This window comes from Homalodisca vitripennis, chromosome 1 (genome assembly GCF_021130785.1).
Source record: "Homalodisca vitripennis isolate AUS2020 chromosome 1, UT_GWSS_2.1, whole genome shotgun sequence".
Classification (NCBI taxonomy): domain Eukaryota; kingdom Metazoa; phylum Arthropoda; class Insecta; order Hemiptera; family Cicadellidae; genus Homalodisca; species Homalodisca vitripennis.
In genome coordinates, this window is record NC_060207.1 from 26,930,537 (window position 1) to 26,957,925 (window position 27,389).

The 27,389-nt window shown below is 34.9% G+C and overlaps 1 protein-coding gene across 2 annotated transcripts in view; it reads right to left on the reverse strand.

Annotated features, from left to right (window-relative positions):
• LOC124358554 overlaps nucleotides 1–27,389 on the reverse strand; it is a 232,629-nt gene that overhangs the window by 75,730 nt on the left and 129,510 nt on the right. The window lies entirely within an intron of this gene.

Below are 27,389 nucleotides of genomic sequence, written 5' to 3' on the forward strand. Positions count from 1 at the left end.
CACATTAGTCATGGGCTGTTATTGTGGGGCGACGCAACAAGTTGTGAGGAACTTTTGCATATGCAGAAGAAAGAATTGAAGGTTACTCACAGTTTCAGGTTACTATGAGTACTGCAGACCCATCTTGTGTAGACTAAATACCCTGACTGTATAGTCTTTAGGCGTTTCTCAGTCTGCTACACATCAAGGAAAATGGTCATTAGTCACAAAAGCAGACCACCGTTCTCTCAACAACCTTGAGAAACAAAATATGAATATCCCATAATGTAGGCCGAGTAAAATGAAGGGCACCGTTCTAGTACTGAAAATGCGCATGTTTAATGTGTTGCCTCATAACATAAGGAACATACACCTCAGAGAGTGTATGTGACACTATGAACATGGCTGGAAGCAAATTCACTATATTCTATTAAAGACTATTTTGAGATAGACTCTACAGAACTGTTGTAATGCCACCAAAATATAATGTAAAAAATGCAAATATGTGTAAAGTATTGTATAAATAGTATATTGTGACGCAATCACTCCCGTGCCACCGATCAATTAATTATGAAGTAAGTGAGAGCTATCAAGTATACGTAGTATAATGTTTGATTTATAAAAATGACTTGTGATTGAAAATTAGGCTTCAACGTCAACCTGAAGAAATTCAATCTAAAATTAGTTATAAATTATAATAACCACTGTCCAACTAATCTATACTAAATACGGTGAATATAGTTCTGTACGATAAATATGTATGGGAGTAGTGTTAAAATGCTTTTTATGAATAAGTTACTCAGCTCAAAAGCTAGTTTATTCCAAATCTCTTATAAAACTTGAGAAAACCAAGTAAAGGGGCCGTCTGTCAATATTTTTTTCGTGAAACTTCACAATTTAGTAATAAAATGTTATCCTGCAGTGTGTTTAAAAAAAAATATGACAACTATGTTGGTAATTACTAAAATATAAATTACTATTCTGGTAGTTTCATAATCAAATTAGGGCTGTAACCGGTAGTTATTCTAATGTGGTGAGGTAAAATAGAGTATGAGTGAATAAAGGCGCATATATTTGCGTACAAATGTGGAGCGGTAGCGTTCTGTAGGACTTGTACACCGCCGGCATCAACCACCAACCCGTATCGGAGCTTATATCTGCATGGCGACACACCAGACAGTGTGTTCTGCATTTTTATAAGACCTCATTGTATCGGAATATGATGAGAATATGAGATTATTGGAAAATGTCAACTATTAAGCGACGTTTGGAAGAACATATTTAGAAGAATACATTTGTATTGGAACTTGAATTTCTTTTCAGCATTTATATACATATACGTCTCACTTGCTGGGCGAGCATGTTCCCATTACTACTCAGAGTCCTAACATTTTTTAAATCTAAATTATTTTTTATTTGGTTACTTCTGTCCACTTATTTCACTAACTAAACTAACTAAGATATGATCAGAAGACCAAATACCTGTCAACAGACTCCAGTATACATTCAGATTACGTGAATGCCAATAGACTAAATTTATTTAAATGAGCACAATTCATTAGTTCACAAAACGTACTCGCAACGCTAGATCTCGAACCCAGATCTCTCACGTTTTATCATATACATATTTACTGAACTTAGTGACAAAAAATAAAAGCCCAAAAATTGTGAAACATTAAGTTGTTTCCTTTAAAATTTACACATGTAATATACAATTCAAACACTCGTAGATTACCTAAGTAATCAAAGATAATATGCGTAGTGTGCAACAAATACCTAGAGACCAGAGATCACAGAATAACATAGACAAGGCAAGTTCCACTGAGTGAAGTCGGCCGTAGACGGCAGACCGAACCAAGATGGCGGCGGCAGAGCGTCGCGTGTGTGTCAATGAATGTTTGCACAAAAACAAATAAGAGACTAAACAAAAGTGGTCATCCTTTTAGGACAGTAAGGTTTAAAGATTTAATAAGGTGAAATTATGTAGCCGTATTTAAACAAATTATGAAAGTATTTTTTTACTAAACTATATTTCTCCAACAATATGTTCCAACAAGCATTTCACTTATTTTATTTTATCAAGTAGTCATCATAAATTAAAACTAGTGATTAAAAATTATTTTGTGCTCTCTCTCTCTCTCTCTCTCTCTCTCTCTCTCTATATATATATATAATATATATATATATTATATATATATATATATATATATATATACATATACCAGATTATACTTATCGTTTACAATTTATATTATTTTACCTTGATGATATTAATTCTTCATGGAAATAACAGTCTTTACTATAGTTTCACTAACTCGGCAGGCGGCAACAACGTTTGGAGCAGCGGGATTTAGCGTTTACATAACTGAATATTCAACCTGCTTTAAAATTAAAAGTAATTGAGTTAATTAAAAATAAAATATTAAAAAGTAAAATTCAACTCCTTAGTTCAAATTCTCTCGCTTATAGTATGTCTCCACCTTAAAATTAAAAACCTCACTGAACCAATTTTTTATATCACAATCCTACATATAATGGAAGACACAAACTTTGTTTAGCTGTTTTTACAATTAGAAATATTTTATAATTAATAAGAGTTATACTGCCATCAACCTAAACTAATCCTCTTTCACCAAATTAAAAATCAAAGCGATCGATAGGTGTTCAGTATTTTTAATACCAGTATAATTTAAATACGCGCACTGAGATTTTAGTGTAACTTTAGGGCTGTTTGTGCTTCTTATAGCGAACCAAGATCTCGGAGCCGGACCCGGCGTCAAGTCTCATAATGTATGGGTGCATGCAATGAAACGGGTCGAGATGTGTCACTAAAATCGTACGTCTCTCACAAATGTATATTGAGTAGTTCCTATTACCTAATACCATAAGAAATCCATATTCCAGGATCTCCAAAGCTGGTGCTTCCGTACGCTTCCAGTACGACATAGTTTCGACTAAAATAATTTCTGATATTTTTCTCTTGGTTATACATACGTGCACAACACTAAATAAACCAACTTGAATAAAACTATTAATAAACATAATTCTAGTTTGCTATTAGTGTTATTATCACTATAATAAGCAAATTTATTAATTTGAATATAATCTCAATAAGCTAACCGATTAAGTAATGTTAATTATTTGCACAAATTTTGAAAATTTCCATTCTATAAATTTTCCAAAGTAAAGAGGGGCTCCTACCCGTTAGAGGGCTAACGGATTTAAATGAGGCATATTTATTTATTGCCGGCTTAAATTCAAAGCTGCTTTTGTCTCGTTGCGCCTTCCCGATAATTTACATGACTAAGCCGAGAGTAGGTCTATTATTTTACTGGCTCTTAATAATTTAATCTGGAGACTTGACTTTGGCCATACGTCACTACTTCTCCAGATTAGTGGGCAGAATAGTAGCGGTAATAAAAGTAAAGTAAGTGTACTATTATTAGAGTACAGCATGTAGTCATGAGGTACTCAAATAAATCTAAATAATAACGCTACATATTTCGATTGCTCGTACATGACTTCTAAAGTATTAATCGTTAATTGTAAATGAACGTAAATTATCTGTAGCATGCAAGTAACTGTAACGGTTACTCCCGGTCGGTGGTAACGGATACTTTAACATAATAGTCACGACATAACTAAATTAGTAATAATCACAGTTAAAAACAAGGATGTTACGATTCTAAACGTGCTCGGTACAAAAAGCAAAGTCTAATGTGTATGGAATGAGGAGACGGTATTCGGCCAGTGGTCCGGTATAATCCCTGTAATATCCTGCAATCCACCTCAGCCGGAGCTGTAATGGCAGGTTGGGCAAAACACCGGGCATTAACTGTGACAGGTAGGGCTATTGTGGGGACAATACCTGTCATGCTCCCAGACATTGGCGTACTTAATAGTACATAACGTCTGCTGGCCTAGAACAGTGAGGTTACTTCTGAGAGGACAGTTATACATATTTTACAAGTGTGATTTGCAATCTTCATTGCTAATATGTCACGTGGAAAGTGCATAAAAGGATTACTTACGTACAGCTTTGGCATGGAGCTATGAAGTACACTATAGTAAGACCATTAGGAAGCTTACTTGTTAGTATCCCACTGTAGCCTGTGCTGGTGTGACGTGTGGTGGTGATTCTCGTACTCGTCAATTGTGCTCGGAACTTGCTGGACTGGACTCTTAGCAGCTTTTTATTTACCTTCTTTTCTTTTTTTGTTCTTAATTTTTGTATGTATTAATACCTCCGCCACTTGACGCAGATGATACATTTCAATTCTCGAAACGTTGTGTTATACCTTTTTTTAAACATATAACGATTGCAAATGTCCGAATTCTTGTTATCCTTTCAAACCTGCCATCGTCAATAACCAACTTTAACATTTAAAAAGCTGTTACATGGTTCAATTGGAATATTTTGTGTAGAAGTGTAGAATCGAAGCAATGCTGAACAACTGCTTAGTTCTACAGCTGTATAATTTGGGAGATTTAACAAAGACTCGCATTATCAACTTGAATCCATAACCTTTTATCCTTCATTATGGGAGGTTAAACCTATATGCAGTTAAATTACTAGGTTATCAAAGACGCTTCCTAGATGATACGTATTTCTGGTTTTCTAAAAAGATTTACGAAAATCCAGGCAATTTTCAGCTTTTTTAAGAGCTTCTTTTATGGTTACGAAAATCATTTAATGGAAACTCATGAAAAGGTTGGATTTAGCAAAACTGTGGTAGATATTTTTTATTTTTGTTAAGGAGTGACAGATCTCCATGCCCTATTATACCTCAAGATTTATTAGTCTGTGTGTGTATGTTATAAAACAGAATAAAGGGGAGAGTCTATACAAGTTACTTACTGATGTCCATTTACATAAAACATTTAGTAGATAAGTTACTTATTGATGTCCATTTACATAAAACATTTAGTAGATCGTACAGCAATACTCTCTGTTCTGATTGGATAGACACAATAATTCTATATCATTGTAGACTCTTTAAATGAAGATTTTGATACACTTCACTTTACTAAACAGACCATAATTTTTAAACTAAAAATAGACAATAATACTAAAACATTTTCACTACAAAATGTTCTTGAAAATATTACCACGTGACGTCTAATTAAATACTATGAAACGTTTTGACGGATATATCTTTTTTAATTAGTTCTTATTAGAGGATTGCGCGCATTATTCATAGCATTATACAATTAAATTTGATACTTTACCTGATTTTAATAGTACACGTGTTTAGCGACTGAGTACCTTTACTATATGCACTAAACGTGGATTAAAAGATATAAACATAATATGCGTTTGGGGTGGGATAGTCTTACAAAGGGGGAGGTTTTATGGTAAAAAGATCTGCAAGCTTACAGAGTTTTAAAACTGTAATTAATGTATACCTCTTTGGGCAAAGAACCTTTTATAAGACCGCTGAAAGGTTGGTGTAACGTTCTCTTTTGTGGCCAGCATGTTTCATGAACCCTGGTAAAATGCTACTCAACGTGGCATTGCTCAGGTTACAGTAGTAGATACCTGAAAGAAAATGTTTTGAAACCAAGAGCGGCGTATTGAGGTAATAATAATATTTAAACATTTTCTTCATGTCTACTCTGTGTTTAACGTCATCAGAACGACCGGAATGTGAGTCGGCGATTGGATAGTAAATTTAAGAAGCGACCATGTGGGTAAAATTCATGCTTTGATTTATCCGCTAAGAAACGTATTCAAAGTTCTTATACGTGAAAGAGATTAAATAATTATACCATTGGTACATACTCGTACGTACAAGTCTTACTAATGTTGAAATGCGTGTTAAACGCATTGAATGAGAATAACTCATATTAATTTATGTGGAGGTTTTTAGATAGTTACGAATTAGCATAAAGACATATAAAGTTATTTTGTATATTTAAATGTAAAACTACTTCAATACAGATCAACGCTTATATTTAATTCCAAGGTGACTTTTGAACGTTTTAGTAGTAAGAATTTATTCTACATTAACTAACTACCTTATACACCAATAAGTACTGTACAATGTTTACCAAATTTGCTATGGAGAAAGTTTGAGTAAGATTTAACTATATCTAAAGTAAGTAGCTTAAAGTGGCCAAATCACGCAGTGAAGTAGATGGCTCGCATCTATACAACTGCAGCATTTTCAGATATAATTCTTTATAAATTCTGCCACCACCAAATCTTCCCATGTATTTAAGTAATTTAATGTCTTGAGTTTGTCAGGACTATTAATGACACACAGTATTGTTGCTGAGTTTACTATTCTTGTGGTAGCAGTTTTGAGTTCTGTTTATGTTTTTGCCGTGTCTTGTATCTTTATGGTTCGAAAAGAATCTCCTTTCATTTTTCACAGTAGCGAGGCCTACTACGTAAGGATGCCACAGTAATGGTAAAAATTCACTCTGGTGTTGGATATACAACCTGAAAATAAAGATTCTAGCTCTACTAAAAGTGTAGTAAATGAGTTGTTTTGTTTTAACTCAATATTGCTAGTGTCTTGAAATAAAGACGCACCTCTACATGCTTCTCGGAAAAATTAAAATCCAAACCGACGAACCTTTCAACACACTCTTCCACTTTAATTCAATAGGATACATTTATTGTATTAGATAATAGCCATAATAGCCAATATTGTATTTATCTGACCATGTCATGCACGGCGAGCTGTAAGTAGGCTGAGGAGGCTGTGCAGGTTCAAGAATATGCTGACCGAGATATTGTGCAGTCTGATTTTACCAATACATATGGTCACAGTGTAGCAGGGAGGGACATTGATCGAATACAAAAGCACCAAATTCTTCAATACGATTCATTTTCAATTTTAGGTTTTCGATCATGTGTACATTCATTGGAATGCCCTCAACATACTGCCATATGCAGGATACTTAAAATCTGCAAGATCCACAAGGTTCTATCCCTCAAGGAACCTCAGTGCTTGAGTGAGAGACTCACATACCCGACGTGATCAGGAGTTACACTTTCCCAGGGTCACATGGAAACTAAGAAAAAAAGATTTCTTATTTTGGTCCCGTTTAAAAAAAAAAGGCTTCCTTGGGCGTCCCCTGATGTAACTACACTAGCCTTCAAACTAAACTTTTGTAGGAGGTATTTTCTACACCTGTATACTGTAGATTCGGAGAATTAACAGAGAAACGCATCATCAGATTCGGTCATCAGATTGTATGCAAAACCCCCTAACGAAGGTTTTGGATACAAAAATTTAAAAACAATAAATTTCTCAATTTTACCTTGAACTGTTATGTGTTATTTTTAACTCATATTTGTGGTTTTTATTGTACACCTAGAAGTTATTCAATAATAAAAGAGCTCTGGAAATCAGTGTAACTGAGAAGCACTCTTAATGATGGCATTTTTATTTATTAGGAAGTTCTTATGATTCATTCCTATGGTTACATAAGTCACTGTTTAGTGATCATATCAGTCCACGTTCCAGACCCAGTATTTGACACTTGGTCTGATCTTAAAATAAATGTTTTCGATAACCTTCATGAATTCATCTTTTCTCACTATTGTCTCGAGTTGCAACATATTTTTGTACATATGTGCTGAGTGCATATCCAGTTTTACTTAAATATAATTATTATTAACGTGTTTACGACTATGAATTAGTTTTATCTTATCACCATTAATTTGATTATATCCTTGTTATGTGAGACGGAATCTTTATAGATACGAGTATATTCTACCTGGAGGACATTTTGAAATATTAAGTGGAGGGTGGTGGTTTACCCTGACGCCGTAATATGATTTTTCAGTGCTTATTTACAAAATATATATGGTAGTATTATTACTTACTTCATAATACAATAATGTTACTTCATCAAGTGAATGCTGAGTTTAGCTACGGTTCATATTTCTCTTAGTGCAGCGTCTGGAATCTGGCCCTGTCACAGATTGGCCGATTCCAGACGCTGCACTAAGAGGAAGGTCAACTGGAGCTAAACTCAACATTCACACTGAATCAGCCCTTCCCACCACAGCTACGATATGAGTAGAAAACACGGTTGCTTCACCGTGCTTAGAGGTTGTGTTCGAAAAATCGTAGTGCACTCAATTGTGCACCTGATGAGATAATGAGTGTGTCTTGTCACCTAGATTACACTATATTTTTACACTTTTAGTCAGTGGTGCCAAAAAGATATAGGGAGTCTGTTTTGAAATTATTCGTCGCCGACTTTTGTGGATCTCTTCAGACGAACATGACTCCAGATTCTAGGAGACAAGTCTGTGGCTACGTTGGATTCCAAACGCTGCACTGAGATATAGTCCCAAAAAGTTTTCTCTAAAACTGTTAATTAAAATGTTCCATAGCGATATTTATAAATTTTAACAGTAATCACGAATGTTAAGACTGTTAATTTATTATAAATAACACGCAAGTGTATTAATATACATTGTAGAAAACTATTCTTAGGCAAAGTTATTGTTAAAAAAATTAAAAGAAAAGAATGTTATATTTTGTCAAATATTTAAGGAGGTATTAGAGTTTACAAAGAGGAAAAGGGGGAAAGCTTAAGGAGAAAATTAGGAGACTTTATTAAGAACACGAGACTAATAGTCATACCATGTATGTAGGATTCAGCTTTTAGTTAATTATTTCCAACATTAAACGGGTTTTACCTTCGTTGCCTGGACAACTTCCGACCTTAGCTTCGTGTCGTTCGCAGAGCACGATTACGCACCAAAGAGAGCTTTTTTGGCTATTAGTGAAGAAACTACGATTTAATGCGATTATAATGTGATTAAATATATTGTATGTTTGTTATTAAGTGTATTACCTTGAATTTCGGTTTTGCAGTATAGGATTATCGATAAACATTATATAATTTTTAAAGGGCTGTGCAAAGTACTAAAACAGTTACTACACCACAGATAAAAAGGGTTCAGTGTGTAGGGAATACAGATGAGCTGGAAACCCCAGAGGGTATCCGGTGTTGATTAAATTTAAAATGTAAACTTCTGGACTTCTTATGCTTGAGGGTGAACGTGATCTGTATATCAAATACCCAGTTAGTACCTTCGAGCACTACATTATCTGTCTGAAAGTAAACGTGAACTGTATGTAAAATATTCTGTTAGTACCCTCAAGCCCTACATACTCCGTCTGCGAATGAACGTGTAATATATTTCAAATGCCCAGTTAGGACCTTCGAGCCCTACATACTCTGTCTTAAAATGAACGTGAAAAATATGTGAAATACCCAGTTAGGACTTTCGAACCCTACATACTCTGTCTGAGACTGAATGTGAACTGTATGTCAAATACCCAGTTAGGATTTTCGAGCCATACAAACTCTGTCAGAGAGTGAATGTGAACTGTATGTCAAATACCCAGTTAGAACTTGCGAACCCTACATACTCTGTCATGAGAGTGAATGTGAACTGTACGTCAAATACCCAGTTAGGACTTTCGAGCCATACATACTCTGTCTGAGAGCGAATGTGAACTGTATGTCAAATACCCAGATAGGACCTTCGAACCCTACATACTCTGTCTGAGACTGAACGTGAACTGTATGTCAAATACCCAGATAGGACCTTCGAACCCTACATACTCTGTCTGAGAGTGAATGTGAACTGTATGTCAAATACCCAGAAAGGATCTTCGAACCCTACATACTCTGTCTGAGAGTGAATGTGAACTATATGTCAAATACCCAGAAAGGATATTCGAACCCTACATATTCTGTCTGAGAGTGAATGTGAACTGTATGTCAAATACCCAGATAGGATCTTCGAACCCTACATATTCTGTCTGAGAGTGAATGTGAACTGTATGTCAAATACCCAGATAGGATCTTCGAACCCTACATACTCTGTCTGAGAGTGAATGTGAACTGTATGTCAAATACCCAGATAGGATCTTCGAACCCTACATATTCTGTCTGAGAGTGAATGTGAACTGTATGTCAAATACCCAGATAGGATCTTCGAACCCTACATATTCTGTCTGAGAGTGAATGTGAACTGTATGTCAAATACCCAGATAGGACCTTCGAACCCTACATATTCTGTCTGAGAGTGAATGTGAACTGTATGTCAAATACCCAGATAGGATCTTCGAACCCTACATATTCTGTCTGAGAGTGAATGTGAACTGTATGTCAAATACCCAGATAGGACCTTCGAACCCTACATACTCTGTCTGAGAGTGAATGTGAACTGTATGTCAAATACCCAGATAGGACCTTCGAACCCTACATACTCTGTCTGAGAGTGAATGTGAACTGTATGTCAAATACCCAGAAAGGATCTTCGAACCCTACATATTCTGTCTGAGAGTGAATGTGAACTGTATGTCAAATACCCAGATAGGATCTTCGAACCCTACATATTCTGTCTGAGAGTGAATGTGAACTGTATGTCAAATACCCAGATAGGATCTTCGAACCCTACATACTCTGTCTGAGAGTGAATGTGAACTGTATGTCAAATACCCAGATAGGACCTTCGAACCCTACATACTCTGTCTGAGAGTGAATGTGAACTGTATGTCAAATACCCAGAAAGGATCTTCGAACCCTACATACTCTGTCTGAGAGTGAATGTGAACTGTATGTCAAATACCCAGAAAGGATCTTCGAACCCTACATATTCTGTCTGAGAGTGAATGTGAACTGTATGTCAAATACCCAGATAGGACCTTCGAACCCTACATACTCTGTCTGAGAGTGAATGTGAACTGTATGTCAAATACCCAGATAGGACCTTCGAACCCTACATACTCTGTCTGAGAGTGAATGTGAACTGTATGTCAAATACCCAGATAGGATCTTCGAACCCATACATACTCTGTCTGAGAGTGAATGTGAACTGTATGTCAAATACCCAGATAGGATCTTCGAACCCTACATATTCTGTCTGAGAGTGAATGTGAACTGTATGTCAAATACCCAGATAGGATCTTCGAACCCTACATATTCTGTCTGAGAGTGAATGTGAACTGTATGTCAAATACCCAGATAGGATCTTCGAACCCTACATATTCTGTCTGAGAGTGAATGTGAACTGTATGTCAAATACCCAGATAGGATCTTCGAACCCTACATATTCTGTCTGAGAGTGAATGTGAACTGTATGTCAAATACCCAGATAGGATCTTCGAACCCTACATATTCTGTCTGAGAGTGAATGTGAACTGTATGTCAAATACCCAGATAGGATCTTCGAATCCTACATATTCTGTCTGAGAGTGAATGTGAACTGTATGTCAAATACCCAGATAGGATCTTCGAACCCTACATATTCTGTCTGAGAGTGAATGTGAATTGTATGTCAAATACCCAGATAGGATCTTAGAACCCTACATATTCTGTCTGAGAGTGAATGTGAACTGTATGTCAAATACCCAGAAAGGATCTTCGAACCCTACATATTCTATTTGAGAGTGAATGTGAACTGTATGTCAAATACCAGATAGGATCTTCGAACCCTACATATTCTGTCTGAGAGTGAATGTGAACTGTATGTCAAATACCCAGATAGGATCTTCGAACCCTACATATTCTGTCTAAGAGGGAATGTGAACTGTATGTCAAATACCCAGATAGGATCTTCGAACCCTACATATTCTGTCTGAGAGTGAACGTGAACTATATATATATCCAGTTAGGAGCCGCGAGCCGTACATACTTGTCTCTGAACGTGACTGTATTGCCAAATGTCCTGTTAGTATCTTTGAGCCCTACATACTGTCTGAGAGACAGATGAAACAATTCATTTTCCTAAGCTTTTTTACGGCTTTCTTTACAAGAAATATAATCATTTGACAAATGTTAACCTTATACTAAATATAATATAAATATAAAATACTGTAATGTTAACCTTACTTAACAGCCACATTATGACTTCTCTAAGCACTAAGACAATCTTAAAGATAAAATATTTATGTAGTAAATTCTTATCAGTATTACTATAAAATCTTACCCCAACGTATACCAGTAAACCAGAGAAGAGGGGGTACTGGTAATAGAATTAAATTATCATTTAGGCAGCTTCATAATCTAGTTACAACGGCTGGGTATTCTAATTTAGTAAGGTAACACAGAGGAGGAGTGTATAGCGCGGCATATATTTGCGTACAAATGTGAAAGTGTAAATGTTGCCACCGGACCTGTACAGCCTATATCAGAGATTCTAACCTCATGAAAATATTCAAGGCAGGGTTCATGCATTTTTATAAGATCTCACTGTCCTGGTATGATCAGGATCGTACGCCGCTATTGGAAACTTCTTGACTGAATAAATGTTTATTTGAGTAAGTGAAGAAAAATAATTTTGAAAATGTCACTACTCGTAACTGCGAAAAGTAATTTATAAAAAAATAACTTATTAATTCAATATATTAAGAAGGAAAAATAAACCAGGTTTTAAATACCTAACAAACTATGTACGTTTAGTTTAAACACTTGTTGTTCGTTTCAGAAAAATATGTGTACTGTAGGAAATGAGGAATTTAAATTTTTAATTTATTTTAGAAATGAAAATTCCAATATACTAAAGCTTAATAACTTCAGAAAAACGTTTATTTGTTCTACATTTTCCTGTATAATAAAAGAATTTATTATTTCCTTAACTTTATTAGAATATATATATATATATATATATATATATATATATATATATATATATATATATATATATATAGAAATACATCAATGGTAAAATTTAATAAGACAATGTCTATGTTTTTAAAGTTAAGTATTTATATTAAAATAAAACTTAATTGCATTATATTCCTTATTAAAGGTAAAAAATAGGTAACATGGCTTATGAAATACTAGTATTTAGGGATTATGTCGACATTAGTCTATGGGCTTAACCTTGGACAACCCCACAATCCATCAGCTGGTGTGACATAGCTTGTCCGACAAAGTGCAATACAGTGGGGGGACGGGGGGGGCGGTCAATACATGCGCCTACACCGACATAATTAATTGTACAAAACGTGGATCGCCTGTCAGTCGAAAACCGTTACATACATTATAGCACAACACTATCAGACTAAACGAGGTCGTTGCCTTTGCTGTATCTGTGTTTGTATTTAGTTAGTGTATAATATCTGCATGATACCAACTACAGGTCAGAGTGGGAGGCTTCACTTTCACAACTAAAACGGGAGCGTTTTACACAGTTTTAAGCAAGTTTTATATAGTTCTTTATATAGCAAGCAATAACTGTTGGAGATAACAACTATTAACAACTCTTAGGTATAATAACTATTATTAAAAATTGTTATACTTTTGTGATTAAAATAACGTTTTAACCAATGATTATATGTAATACCGTTACAGAGGTAGCGCCGTTTCTCCGTGCGGCGCCCCCTCTATTTTTCTATATATTTTCACCATTCATAAGGTCCATGCATGTTCAATTCCCCGTAATATCTCATGATATTGTGTGATAATGAACGACTTAAATTCTAAATTTTATCGGAAGCTTGAACGAATCACACTGTGTACCAATTTAGACAGTTCGGTTTTGGAACAGTAATTCAGTTCTGAGATACATGGAACATTTTAAGAACCAATGTTCTCGCTAAGGTACTGCAAATTTATAACATAACGTTTACCAACAAATTCAACAAACATCACGGGAACATTATCACATAAAATGTGTTCATAAGTTATAGAAAAATATCAAAAACTAACCTTTACAATAATATATTCTATTTGTTTATTTATTCTGTATTTTTCTCGTTTCCAACACGGTTACCAAAAAGGAATTGAGACTTCAATTGGACTGATGTGTGCCATTTTCAGTACTAGTGGACAAGTAAAACTAGTAGACAGAGTTTCACGGTAAATTTCAATCGTCTAAGTAACCTCGTTCTACAGTTGTGCACACAGTCAGACAGACATCGGATTTCGTTCATCGGAAACTGGCGGGAGAGGCAACGCTAAACTATCGACCTTTAAACTTAGACAATATTCTACGTAGACAAATAAACAAATGGTCCGCCTGAACCGATGCACCCCAACACGAACAAAACCGGTCGGTTTTTGTACACAACAACATTGTAAAACTCTCTCTGAAGAATCGATGTTTGTGGTATTGTAGTGTAGATCCCTGTGAGCAAAATTAGGCCATACATTATTGTACACCTTAAATAAAACTCAAAACTTCTACCCTTGCAAATGTCCCAACAAACAATATTAGGGTCTTTTGCGTTATACGACCTCATTTCTTTAAACATTTCCTACGTTTAATAAGAGTGTTTCTCTGATGCATTAATGCTATGTACATATTATTAGACCTGTATTACATCAATACATGAAAGTAGGTAAGCAGTAATCAGTGAGTGGCGACCAGTAATCATTGCTCCTTATCTTATCGCAAAATCCGGTTTTATCTGGTATTGGCGCAGGTCTCGGTCTACCTATGCAGTCGCAGTGTCTTGTACAGGTGAGACTTGATTGATTCCTATTTATGTGAATTTCTTTGGCGGCAACAATAAAGAGATCGATGCATTCGAACAAATAACAAAAGTCATTGTTGGCTTTTGGCCACCAACAGTTTAAGGAATGCATTTGTTAAGTTCTATAAGTTATGTTGTATGTGTTTTATTGAAATATAGTGTTTTTTTGTGTAGAATATAGTGCAGAACATTTGTTTACTACATCAAATCACTATTTCAGGTAAGTTAAACACTCTAAGTAAACGTAGAAAACATTTAAAGAAATCAGGTCTTATAACGCAAAAGACCCCAATATTCATATGCACAATACATTTCAATAAACAGATGAGAGGCATGAGAAACTCCACAAAGGGGAAGCACAAACGTGCCTCGCGCTGTCATATTTATTACAGGCTCAACTCTTATGGCTGGGCCCACAGTTTACCCTCGTCCCGCTGTGTCTTCCAGGTAATTTACGCTAAACTAGATCATCATCCTCTTGGCAAAAGGTGACTGGATCTCTAAACCTAGGAAGCCGATGATTTTGAGTTTTGTAAGAAAAGTCATGCAGTTCCTAATTTTATTTTTATATTTTACAATCAAGTTTTAGTTTATAAAGCTTTTACGCGGTATATATATATATATTGAAATTTAAATTATCTTTTCGTTAAGACAACATAATCAAAATTAGAGGAACGAAGATATGGGTGGATTAGACATACATAATACTAGTATACATATAGACCGTGTAGTTATGGTTCAGGACCTAATCATAATAGTGCATGACAACAGTTAACCCACATTATCCTACTGGTACCTATATAGGACAATTCAGTATGGTGTATTAATTGTATTACGTCATAACGGTAGCAATACTCTACAGGCAGATGTGCATTAATTGAGTAATACAATAGTTAAGGAACCAATTTCAAGTTAGTGAAATTATATAATTTTTTGGGTAAATTTACACAAATAACAGAATGTAGTTGTAAATCCCACTACATTTTCGACGTTTCGAACGGGATCAAAAATGTTCCGTCATTGAAGAGTTAATAAATGAAGCATAGTTTCTACCGCAAGAGTAAAACTAAGCTTAAGCTTAACTTATTTCTTTTCATTCAGTCTAAATTAATGGTTGAATATCGAGATTTTCTTGTAAAACAAGCCTTATTCATGGCTCAAAAGTCTTATTAATACTGTTTCGAATTTCCTGCGCAACGGAAGGCAAGTTAATGCTGATAGTAAGGTAATAGATTATTAGATTGGACTTTTTTGGTGGGAAATGTACGAAACATCTAGACTTTAATGAGGATACGGCATTAGGGAAGTATACAGATAATACGTATAAATTATAGATATTACAGATAATCTTATAATATACCAAAGACGAGACTGTAATTTAATATCCGACAAAACACCAGATTCTAACACTGGCATGAGACTATTATAGGGACAGTCTGGCACAATAATAAACATTTCGGTCAGGGCAACAATAATAATTTTCAGTGACTACCGGTGACCAAGTAACATTGAATTATCTTTATCTATGGTTTATACTTCCATACAAAAAGTCGAAGCAAAGAGAGCAATTGTTAGGATTGAGTTGAATGATATGATCCTCTAACCGTCGTTAACGGACTAGCCTCCAAATCAGTGTTGACTCACTTAATTGTTGATGGAAAATTAGGAAGTAGATAAGAAAACACAAGCTGCGAGTTATCATCATATGAATGGAGGAAACAGTAATTCAACCACTCTCCACGATAAGCGATTTATATAATAAATAAAATAGGTTCCAAACAACTAGCTAGAGAGACTCCGCACATCTAGAGAGGACCCAAGAGAATTTTTATTGAATTTTGATATTAGAGTTCAACCATAGAGATTTGTAGAGAACCGTTCTACCGAGAGTTTGTCGCATTTATAAAACTTTCATTTGGTCAAGAGCAGTTCTTAGTTCACCAAAATAAAAAACCTATGAGTAATCAAAGGAAGTTACTATACTTTTAAGATTCTTACCTTTAGCACGGTACATCTAATTAGCCACATTGAGGAGGGTCGTAAGTATGTTGAATCCCTGTCTGAATCGAAGTTGGTTTTTTTGGAAGCAAATTTTCAGCCTCTAAGAAACAAGATACCTACGTAATCACAACCTTTTCTAGTAGCTTATAAATCACTGCAAGGATGGACATTAGGCGTAACTGGGATCAGTGGCGTAGCAAAGGGGGGGCGGGGGCGGGCCGCATCGGGTGTCATTTTTTGGGAGTGACACCCATCCGGTCTCTCAACTTTAAGAACAATTTTAAAAAATCGCTAGCACAAAAATTTCTTTTTTTGGGATTCCTCCACTAGCACTAGCTCAGCGCTATGCATAATTTGGGGATTCCCACAAAAGAGCCTGACTCTTTAGTGGGGGTCCCCCGTCCCATACTCGCGATCTTTGTTTCAGTTGCAACATTTCTCATTTGTTTCATGACTGTGTTGCGTTTGGTTGGCGATATTAAAAATAATAATGTAAGTAATAAATGATACATGACCTTTGTCATATAACATTTATTGCTTTTTACTTTCGATGGGGTGACACCTCCAACTTACGCACCGGGTGCCACCCAAGGTGCTACGCCACTGACCGGGATAATGAAGTGGTATGAGAGGATTTAGGCATAACCATATTCGCTTTTAGCTACTAGGAAACCGTCCAGAAGTCAGGGATGTATTAACAGGGTGAGTCGATTGCATTCACACAGTAGGAGCCCAGACACTAGGTCATCTGAAAAGAAAATCATCCTCACCAAAAGCAGTAGTAGATATATTACTCATCAGCTCCATAACCTTCCTTTCATGAATAATTCAAACATAATAGAACTTGGACAAGGAAACGGGACCGCCTACGATCTACATGGTAGAGACACAAATCTTAAAACTTAAATGATCACATTTCACATAAAAACTCCAAACTACTGTATACATTAGTCATGTGAATCCTGGTCAGGTGTTTTTTTTAAACATAAAAGACTATGTTAAGTCTCCTAGTCGTCATATCACTTCTCCATAGATTATAGCAAGCTTATAAGGAAACAGAAGGGGTTAACCAAGATTCTGTAATGCCTAACAGTTCAAATTTTAACTCCACAATAACTCCTCATATCCTGTGTTCGCGAACATTTGTTGACTTGCTATCTTACAAAGAGTCTGCTTTTCAAGTTTCCAGACTGATATAGGCGGGGAGTATTACCTTGTTTTAACTTTATAGAAGGTGAATTTAAGCTATATGGTGATTCCAGATGGAAAACCTTTTTAATACCATTATCATCGAACAGTTAACTCCAGTAAGAACCCGCGTCCTGCTTAAGAACTGGTAGGTTACCGTTAAAGCAGAGAAAAATGTTATTAGATAATAAATGCATAAGTCAAAAGTATCCCCATATTCTACAACCACGATGCTTTACAAGCTGAAAAACACTAGTTCGCATAAAAATGTGCAAGGATTCTGTGTCACCAACAGAAACATTGTCCAAAAAGGAATCAAGTATCGTATTGTAAACCCAGGTAGGCAATTCACCCAACATCTCTTCTCGGCTTGCTTAAGATAACATTGATTTTAAGACAACCTGTACATCTGTTGACATTTTAAATATTGTTGTTACAGTCTTACAACTTAAGTTTAAGACTAACAATAACTTCACTATTCTCGGATACCAATGATCTTAATGAATTACACTAGTCGGTGAGTACTTTAAGTTTAGACTTAAGACTAATTAACATAGATGAAAACATTGTTTTCTATTAAGAAAGCCCGCCCTTCCTCCCCTGCAATGTCCGGTTCATTGAAGGATTCGATTGATTAAGTTCGTCTTTGTTGTTTCTGCTGCTGCAGTTAAGACTTACGAGATGAAACTTCGTGTTCAAGCTCCAATAAGCTTCGTTATTGGATCCTTCAGATACATTGGCTGTAGCTGCATTTAGAGCTTTGACTAAAATACAAATATTTACTTCGACAAAACTAATGTTTGGATAGTTAACCTCAAGCTTTCTAAATAGTTTGGTCCACCATAATTCAACCTTCCACAAATCAAAACCATTCCGTCTTATTGAGATGAACATGCATAATTACACTATTTAGTACATGTATAGTACAATAGACACAACTAAAATATTCAATGCCAGGACATTTTGTATATCGTATGTAAATGCGTAACCACACTATGCATAGATACAATTCCCTGAAAATTATAAGTACCATATATAAGGCAATGGCGTGTTGCGCCTTCAGACGCATCGCTACAAAAGTGATAGTGGCAGTTCTTTTGAGGGAAAATCTACACCCCAGCAGCAAAGAAGACGGTACAAGACGAGCGTCGTCGGTGTTGACATATCGTTAATACATTTCGTAAGAGTCTTGGTTTAAGGTTTTAGATTGAAAAATTCACTTAGCTTCTTTCACAAATCCTTCTTCGACCCAACACGATACATGAGATAGTTTCCATTTCCTTATGAATCAAAGTATTTTAAAATTATTAATAAATATGGATGTAGTTCAATATTCTAAAACTGTGATTGTATTAAAATATTTATTAAAAACTAATGTGATTTATTAAATATTTAATAATTTATCATGTAAAAATATTTTTGCACATTTTGTAAATCCATATACGAAATTAATGTAATAGGGATTCTCAGTAGTCTACAGCTTTAAAAACCATAAAAAGACTAAGAAAAAAGACTTACTGCTTATGTTAAATATATTATTTTGCTATTATACAATTAAATGGTAAAAAATAATAAATAATAGGAATTATAAATATTTGTTAGTTTGTATATATACTAACATATTTAAAGTAATCAATGGAGTATAGCTGAACATTTTGTCGTGGCATGCTTCATGTCATCGGAATAACATACAATTGTGAATTTATAATAAATCAGAATATTTGATTTTGTACACAACTCTACTCTGACAATACAAGATGAAGTATATTATAGGAAGAAAGTTAGTACAAGTTTTATTTTACATTTTTGAGTGATGTACAGAATTAATATAAATGTAATGATATAATTGTTGGGCCTAGAGAAATAATATTTTACAAAAGATAGGCGTTTTCAATCTCTGTTTTTATATAGTATCTGATAGGGAAGAGCTCTCATATTGTTTTCGGAGCGCCTATTTTAAAGATTGAGAATGTGACTGAGTCAAGCTCTGTGTCTGTGCGGAGAGTGCACAGTTGGCACCGCATCTCTGGTTGGGTGAGGCTAGTGGTGGACCCTAGGAGCCACGCCCTCAGCTGTCTTCTTGACTGAGCTGCAGTGAGAAATGGGTGGTCACACTTCGAATTGGAAAACTGGAATTACAATGCACCTGTGCCAATCTGAAGAAATCCAACGTGCTCCATTTTGAGTGGCAGGAAAATAACCTCAATCCATTTAAAACCGTCAACAAGTTTTGTCCCCACTTACGGTGTAGTCAACAGAAAATCAGTTACTGAAAATTGGACGTGCACACTTAAAGTACACTTCGTGAATCGGCATAGTATCAGTATTGGCAAACTACGACAAAGGTTAAATGTAGCAGTACCGCTTGTCAATACAGCTTGTAGGTCCAGACCCACCTACCCCTCAAAACCTCTCAGTGATTTACTAGCTTTATTGTTGCATACACATTCGCTACATTAGGGAACCGTTAGCGGTGGATAATGGATAGATGTTGTAACAGATATCACTTGGTAGACATACTTTAAAAAGGTGAAAAGGTTTGATTTCGAAATTCAAATGTTCTGCTAGAACAATGTTTCGATCGCGATAGAAAAGATAAATAATTATAACATGAATCATGTAATTTCAACAATGAGGTTGTTTTTTCCGGGTGATGGACAGACGTGCATTCGAAGATATAAAAAAGTTGACCGCATTTTATCAGTTGCTAAGTATTGTGTTTCACGACAATGGAGGGCTGCTGGGTGACGCGGTGGAAAGTTAAATATCGAAAGATTACGGCAAAAAGCGACCTTAAAATTGATAAAACTAAACTGCTGCAATAAAACGACTTCGGGTTTTCCCCATTAGCAAAGTTACACCTCATATCTCATATAATATCTCATTATATAATTCATACGCATCTAGACGCTTTTTAGTTTTTCTTTTTTGTAAAGTATATAATTATAATATCGAAAACAAGGAAGTAAAAAAATTTAATTATACAAATAAGTTTGTTTTCAATACTGAACTCGGTTTCAAATTAAGGGAAAAAACGAAATGAATTTGGTTAAAGGTGAGCTGCTATCCATTGGATACTATTGGTAACTTTTTCCAGGATGTTAGCTAGAGTAAAATATTGTTAAAACCCTTAAAAGTTTTTGGGGTAAAATAATATTCATTTTGCATCTTAGTCCATCTTAGTCCATCTTGAGTCCAATAAAAACAAATGAAGCAATGAAAACGGTAGTAAGAGACTAGACTGGTCTCACGTGTTTTTCTACAGTCTGCTAAACCGTGATAACAACAGTTGAAAGAGAACTACTGATCATTAGCTCTGCTCTGGACGGGTTTTATAGCGGATCAAGCCTAATCGTCTGCTCAAGAACAGATAACAAAGACTGTTCGTCTGCCTGTGTTTTTCTACAGTCTGCTAACCTGAATAGCAACAGTTGAAGGAGAACTACTGATCATTAGCTCTACTCTGGACGGGTTTTATAGCGGATCAAGCCTAATCGTCTGCTCAAGAACAGATAACAAAGAACGTTCGTCTGCCTGTGTTTTTCTACAGTCTGCTAACCCGTGATAGCAACAGATAACAGAGACCTACTGATTTTTAGCTCTGCTCTAGAGAGGTTTCATCGCGGATCAAGCCTAATTGTTTGCTCAAGAACAGATAACAAAGAAAGTTCGTCTGACTGTGTTTTTCTACAGTCTACTAAATGTTTGTGGGGGGTTTTAAATACAGTAATACAACAAAGCTACATAGTACTCAACTTCATCAATTCATTTTAAGTTCGTTTTATAGTACATATTCTATAGAAATTAAAATATTCTTATCCCACTGTATTTTGATGCATGTTTACTTCTTTCAAAACTTTGAATTTTCTAGGCGTATGGAAAAAAGTTTTGTATATGTGTCCAGTTATTTCGAGGAGAAATTGAAAAACTGTTACAAATGAAAACTGAATTCGTTTTTAGGAAAAGAATGACACAAATGATCTATGGTTACAAATAAAATAAAAACCATACCTGAAAATTCAGACAACTCTTAAAATTCCAAATTATGTGATACTAGACTTTTTCAGGTAAAAGAATATTATGAATTAGGTATTTGTGAGGCTGATTTAAACTGTACAAAATTGTAGAACGAGATACTTGATATTCAGTCGCTAGATGTATTTTAACAAATTTAATTTTTGTTTGGATTTAGCATAAACTTTGATTTAAATCCAGTAATAAAATGACTTATATAATACAATTGTGACTTTGAGATAACATGAATTTGAAGAACTAATTGTTGTAGAGTGAGATTATTTTCGCTACAAAGAAGAAACAATGAGTGCAGTAGCAGTGTGGAAGAGTCCTCTAGTAAAGGTTCACGTATACTTGCTGAGTCAAGGGGAGCGCGAAGGACCCCTCTAAATCTGACAGACTCTAAATGAGGTGTATTTATTACCGACTCTGTCCTGACTGGAGCTTGCCTTCCTACTCTCATGTCTTCCACATCAGTTACGTTAGAAAATGGCGGGGATTTGTCTCTTTTCTCTTAGCGATTTGGTGTCTCATTCTACAATGATCGCGTGTATATAACATTGGCATAGGGAACTCCTCCAGTTAACACAGGAATTTCATAATACTTAACATTTTTACTTTCTCTATTTTACAAATTATGAAGATTAGTTCTTTATTTAGGTTAGTTTTTGATGATGGAATTATTGTGAAGGAAAAAGGTTATTTCCTTACATTTGTCGAAGTCCAGTCGTAGAAAAGTTCAGTAAATCTACGTTTCAAGATCTAGAATCCGATCTCTTCCTCAGCTGGACGACGGTTATTATTGTCAATAAAAAAAAATTGAAGTTTTAGTTTCTAAGTCGGTAATGAATTGAATTGTAAATAAATATACTGTGCTCCTGTATAGCAGAGAGATATTATATATAATTAGGACAAAATTACAGAAACTGGATATATTTTAAAACTGCCCCAAAGTAATGAATAACTGAGTTTTAATTTTGGACAGAATGTAATTTCGGCATAAAGACCGCAGGTGTGCATGATTTCTTCAAATTGTTGCCAATAAAACTAAAGCTGTAAGAGTTTAGACTCACCTACCTTTAAAGGTATTATATGCTGGCAACGAGAATCAATGATATAAAGAAATTAGTAACGAGAGTATACTATGGAACCTATGATATCTTCCAAGCAACTTAAGCAGCTAGGTCCGCGCCTACCTACTCACCGTAAAAATTTAAACAGTTCAATTATATGACTGATGAAACTTATTTCATTTGGGGGAGGGGGGATCATTTTTTAGTACTTCGGTTTTTAAAGTTATTTTTTTACGACGGAAGGATTGTGAAGGAAACATGATATTTTCGGACAACCAAACCGATCAGTCGACTATGTGAAGGGGAGCGGAGGGGGCAAAGTATTTTTATTATACATCTCAAACTCAAACTCAAAATGTACAAGAGTAGTTGATGCACCCTTAAAATGATCAGCAAAGTGCAGTTTTTCTTTACGGAATTTGATGAATAACTACTTATTTTTTATGATTTTTACCATTGATTAGTAAAACCTAGTACACGTTTGACGAATGTGTAGACAATTCTTTGTACTTCGTTCATTATTGATTGTGTCAGATAACCTTACATTACCGAGCACAACTCGGTACAGTTCTAGAACAGTGTGCATAAGTAATCAAACACACGCTATCCACGTATGTTTACACAATTACAATCCTACAATTTTTCGACGCCAAGAGCCATCTTCAGCTAAAATATACGAAATCGGAAATGTTTTGGGTATGAGTGATTTAAATTATTTTGTAAATTTTAACTTTTGTAAACTAGTTCAACATATATGAAAAAAATATTAAAAATGTTGCATTAAGTGTTAAATAATTGACACTAAGCAACGGAAACTAGTAAAAATGCTTCACAGCATTACATTAATTATATTTATTTTACACATATCTAATTTCTTTTGTCTGAATTTCAAATTTACTATCATAAAACAATTTTTCAATATAACGATACTTCGTGACAGTCACAGAAAAATTATCAACAGGTTGAAGATTAAATCCATTCACTTATTGTGTATTGAAAGCAAGGCAAGTTCGTAATCTGAACATAAATATTGTTTTAATAAACTGTCACAACGAATTACGGAGGTGAACTAACCTCGTAGGTGAAGCACAATTCAAAACCTGAGCATAGTAATGAAATGTTCATAGATATTGTAAATATTAGTATTTGATGAGTCGTGTTGTCAAAAATAAGAAAACGTCATATGCTGTAAATAATCTTGATTGTCCTATTGGAAGAAGTACGGCAATAGCTATACATAGTTTATAATAGATGGTGGCTATATAGCAGTTGTTCTAACAATATTTACTCTTACAATTTCCTCGAAATAGTAAATTACAAACCAGCAGTCTAATCACTCTCGCAAGTTACTTACTTGAGTTATTTTCTCTACATAAAATACTAAACTCTAGTGCAGTGTAATCAACTAAGCACTGATACTGAATGTACACGATACTGAGTACTTTGTACGATATCAGAGACAGAACTACAGCAGACGCAAAATGATTCGCGAGGCGAGAGCGTTTGAGATCGCACAAAACAGTCTCTAAAACACCTGAACACATTTTGAATATTAAACGCTTGAACCGCTCTGCCTCAGTAATCCACGGATTCCAACCCACTTTACTCTCTGTGCCCCAAAAACATAGCCTTTGTGGAGAGTTTTGACGGTGTAGATTTCTGTTCTGCGTTTTAATCATCATTTTCCATTTAAATCTTACCGGGCTTGCTGCACATCTCGGAGCCGTGTTGGAGTGTAATTATTACTATGCTCACTGCGAGCTGCCAATAAAGATACTGTTAGAGTTACTATTTTACTTTGCAACTGACAATGACCATAGACTACTCATACTAAATGATTATCTCAGTATTATACTTAGCAACAGACAATGACCATACACATCTCATACTAAATGATTGTCTGAGTCAGTATTATACTTAGCAACAGACAATGACCATACACTACTCATACTAAATGATTGTCTGAGTCAGTATTATACTTAGCAACAGACAATGACCATACACTACTCATACTAAATGATTGTCTGAGTCAGTATTATACTTAGCAACAGACAATGACCATACACTACTCATACTAAACGATTGTCTGAGTCAGTATTATACTTAGCAACAGACAATGACCATACACTACTTATACTAAATGATTGTCTGAGTCAGTATTATACTTAGCAACAGACAATGACCATACACTTCTCATACTAAATGATTGTCTGAGTCAGTATTATACTTAGCAACAGACAATGACCATACACTACTCATACTAAATGATTGTCTGAGTTGATATTATACTTGCCAATTAAAGGTATTTTCAGAGTCAGTATTATACTTAACAAAAAAATGGCCATACACTACTCATGTTAGTGATTTTCTGAGAGTCAGTATTATACTTAGCAACAGACAATGACCATACACTATTAACTGCCAATAAAGATATTGTTATAGCCAGTATTATCATACTTATATAGCAACAGACAATGACCATAGAGTACTCATGCTAATTAACTGTCTGAGTCAGTATTCTACTTAGCTATAATTTTAGCCTTCGATCTTGTTGCACAGTAAAAAGTATCACATAAATTGAAGCCACAGTATCGAATAGGCCTACATATATGAAGTATCTATTTTAAATTATCACACACAAAACAGGACTTTATATGTTAATTTTACATCAAGATAGAGTTTAAAATTTTAATTGCGATCCTTTCAGATCGTAAGATAATAGGATGACTCGCGAGACAGTTTACCCATCCAGTACCCATCAGTCAAGGCGGCGACTCAAAATTGGGCCGCAGCTGTGACCCTACCCCACCCGTGACCTCGCCCCACCAACCTCACCCTCATTCATCAACCCGCCCCCTTCCTGTGAAACTTGATATTTTCGGCTTTTCATTCCTGTCTTGGCTCACTTTATACCTTCATATATCTCTTCTGGAATCAACAAACAAGTAATTTTGACACAATAATTTTAACCTACACAGGTAAATTATAATTACATTTAAAACTATTCATTGATGCGTACATGAGATTTGCATTGCTATATTCCTGTAAATATATGAATAGCTCACACAACTCTGATTGAGCTCATCGTGAACTTGTGAATAGTTTGGGATTTAATTGGGTGTGGGTTTTTGCACACTTTTTTTTGGTTTTAACTATACTTAAAGCTAGATTCAATTAATTTAGACGACCTTCTCGCTTGTGACAAATGCAGAAGAGAGGAACCAACGTATTTCGTACAAACATAAACTGAGTTTCGTCTGTAAGAGGAGCAAAGCTATAGAATATTAACACGCTTAATATAAACTCTCATATTCTTCATGGTAGGACGCAATGCATAGCTGGAAAACAGCGGTCAGTTTACAAACTAATCAACTTGGATCTCGCCTTGGATTCTAATTATTTTCAGAATGTTGTCTACGACTATAGAAAAGAGATATTTAACTAAAATTTCCCTTAGTCAACAAAAGTGAAAACTGAAAAAAACTTTCTAAAGAGCAACCATTGAAATCAATACGTGGAAAAGCCTTGGGTAGGAAGCAAACATATAAACGAACAAACAATCAAACAAACGATTTGTAACTGACCGTTTTGAGCAATTTATTTAAACAATAGCATGTCACTTTCTGCTCAAATTAAAGTCCGCCAGCTACATTGGTCACTGCGGTGCTGACACCTACATATTTACAGACCATACATATATTCTTCTTTCTCCCTTCACACCACTAACGGCCTAACAACAATGAATGATAGTATAAATATCAACAATATTGGATTAGTAAACATTAATTTTTTTGGTGTGGAGTGATAAAATATATTAGGTATTGGTCCATTTTGTAGAACAAATGAGGGCATATTGGCGTGGAAATATAAATGTTTCATTAAAGGATCGCAATTATTTGTTACGATGCTAATTAAGTTATTAACTACTAATCAGTTATTTGTTTAACGTCAAAACCATCCAACCATCATCGATCACAAAGTATATTTGTGTAGCCCGTTCCACACAACGCCTTTAAACTTAAAATAGTTACAAAATAAAGTTATTCGGAAAATTAAATTATCCATAAAACAATAACATATCAAAAAAGTACTTGTTTTAAAGGATTTCTAAAAGAATAAAGTTTACCATTAATTTTTCTGAGTTCATCTATCTATCTATCTATCTATCTATCTATCTGTCTGTCTATCTATCCATCTATCTATCCATACATGAGATAGATACATGGCATTTGGTACATAGGGTTTCATGTGTCCTAGAGGCACTGTAAGAAAGGATTTCTATCTTCAATCCGGGGGCTCCACCCCACTGGCTATTCAAGTTAATGAAAATTCTCATACAATGTGCATTCGTGCAAACATATGTTATTTACTCAAGAGACTTTTAAATTTTATTAATTGGTCAATAAAAACATTATGATATGACAACAGAATCGTATTTTCTTAAATTTTAAATTTCTTTATATTTATAGTCTTGAAAGTAATAGAGTAAGCTGTCAAGTAATAGCATTTCTTGCTTAAATTGTTTATGTTGTCAGAATTGACCACAGGGTTAATCCAGATATTAACATTAAAAGTGTTAGTAAAAATATACTTTTTCTATATTTTTAATAATAGGTATGCAACGTTTAGGCAATAGTACATTGCATACGCTACAAACAAAGTTATATAGCTC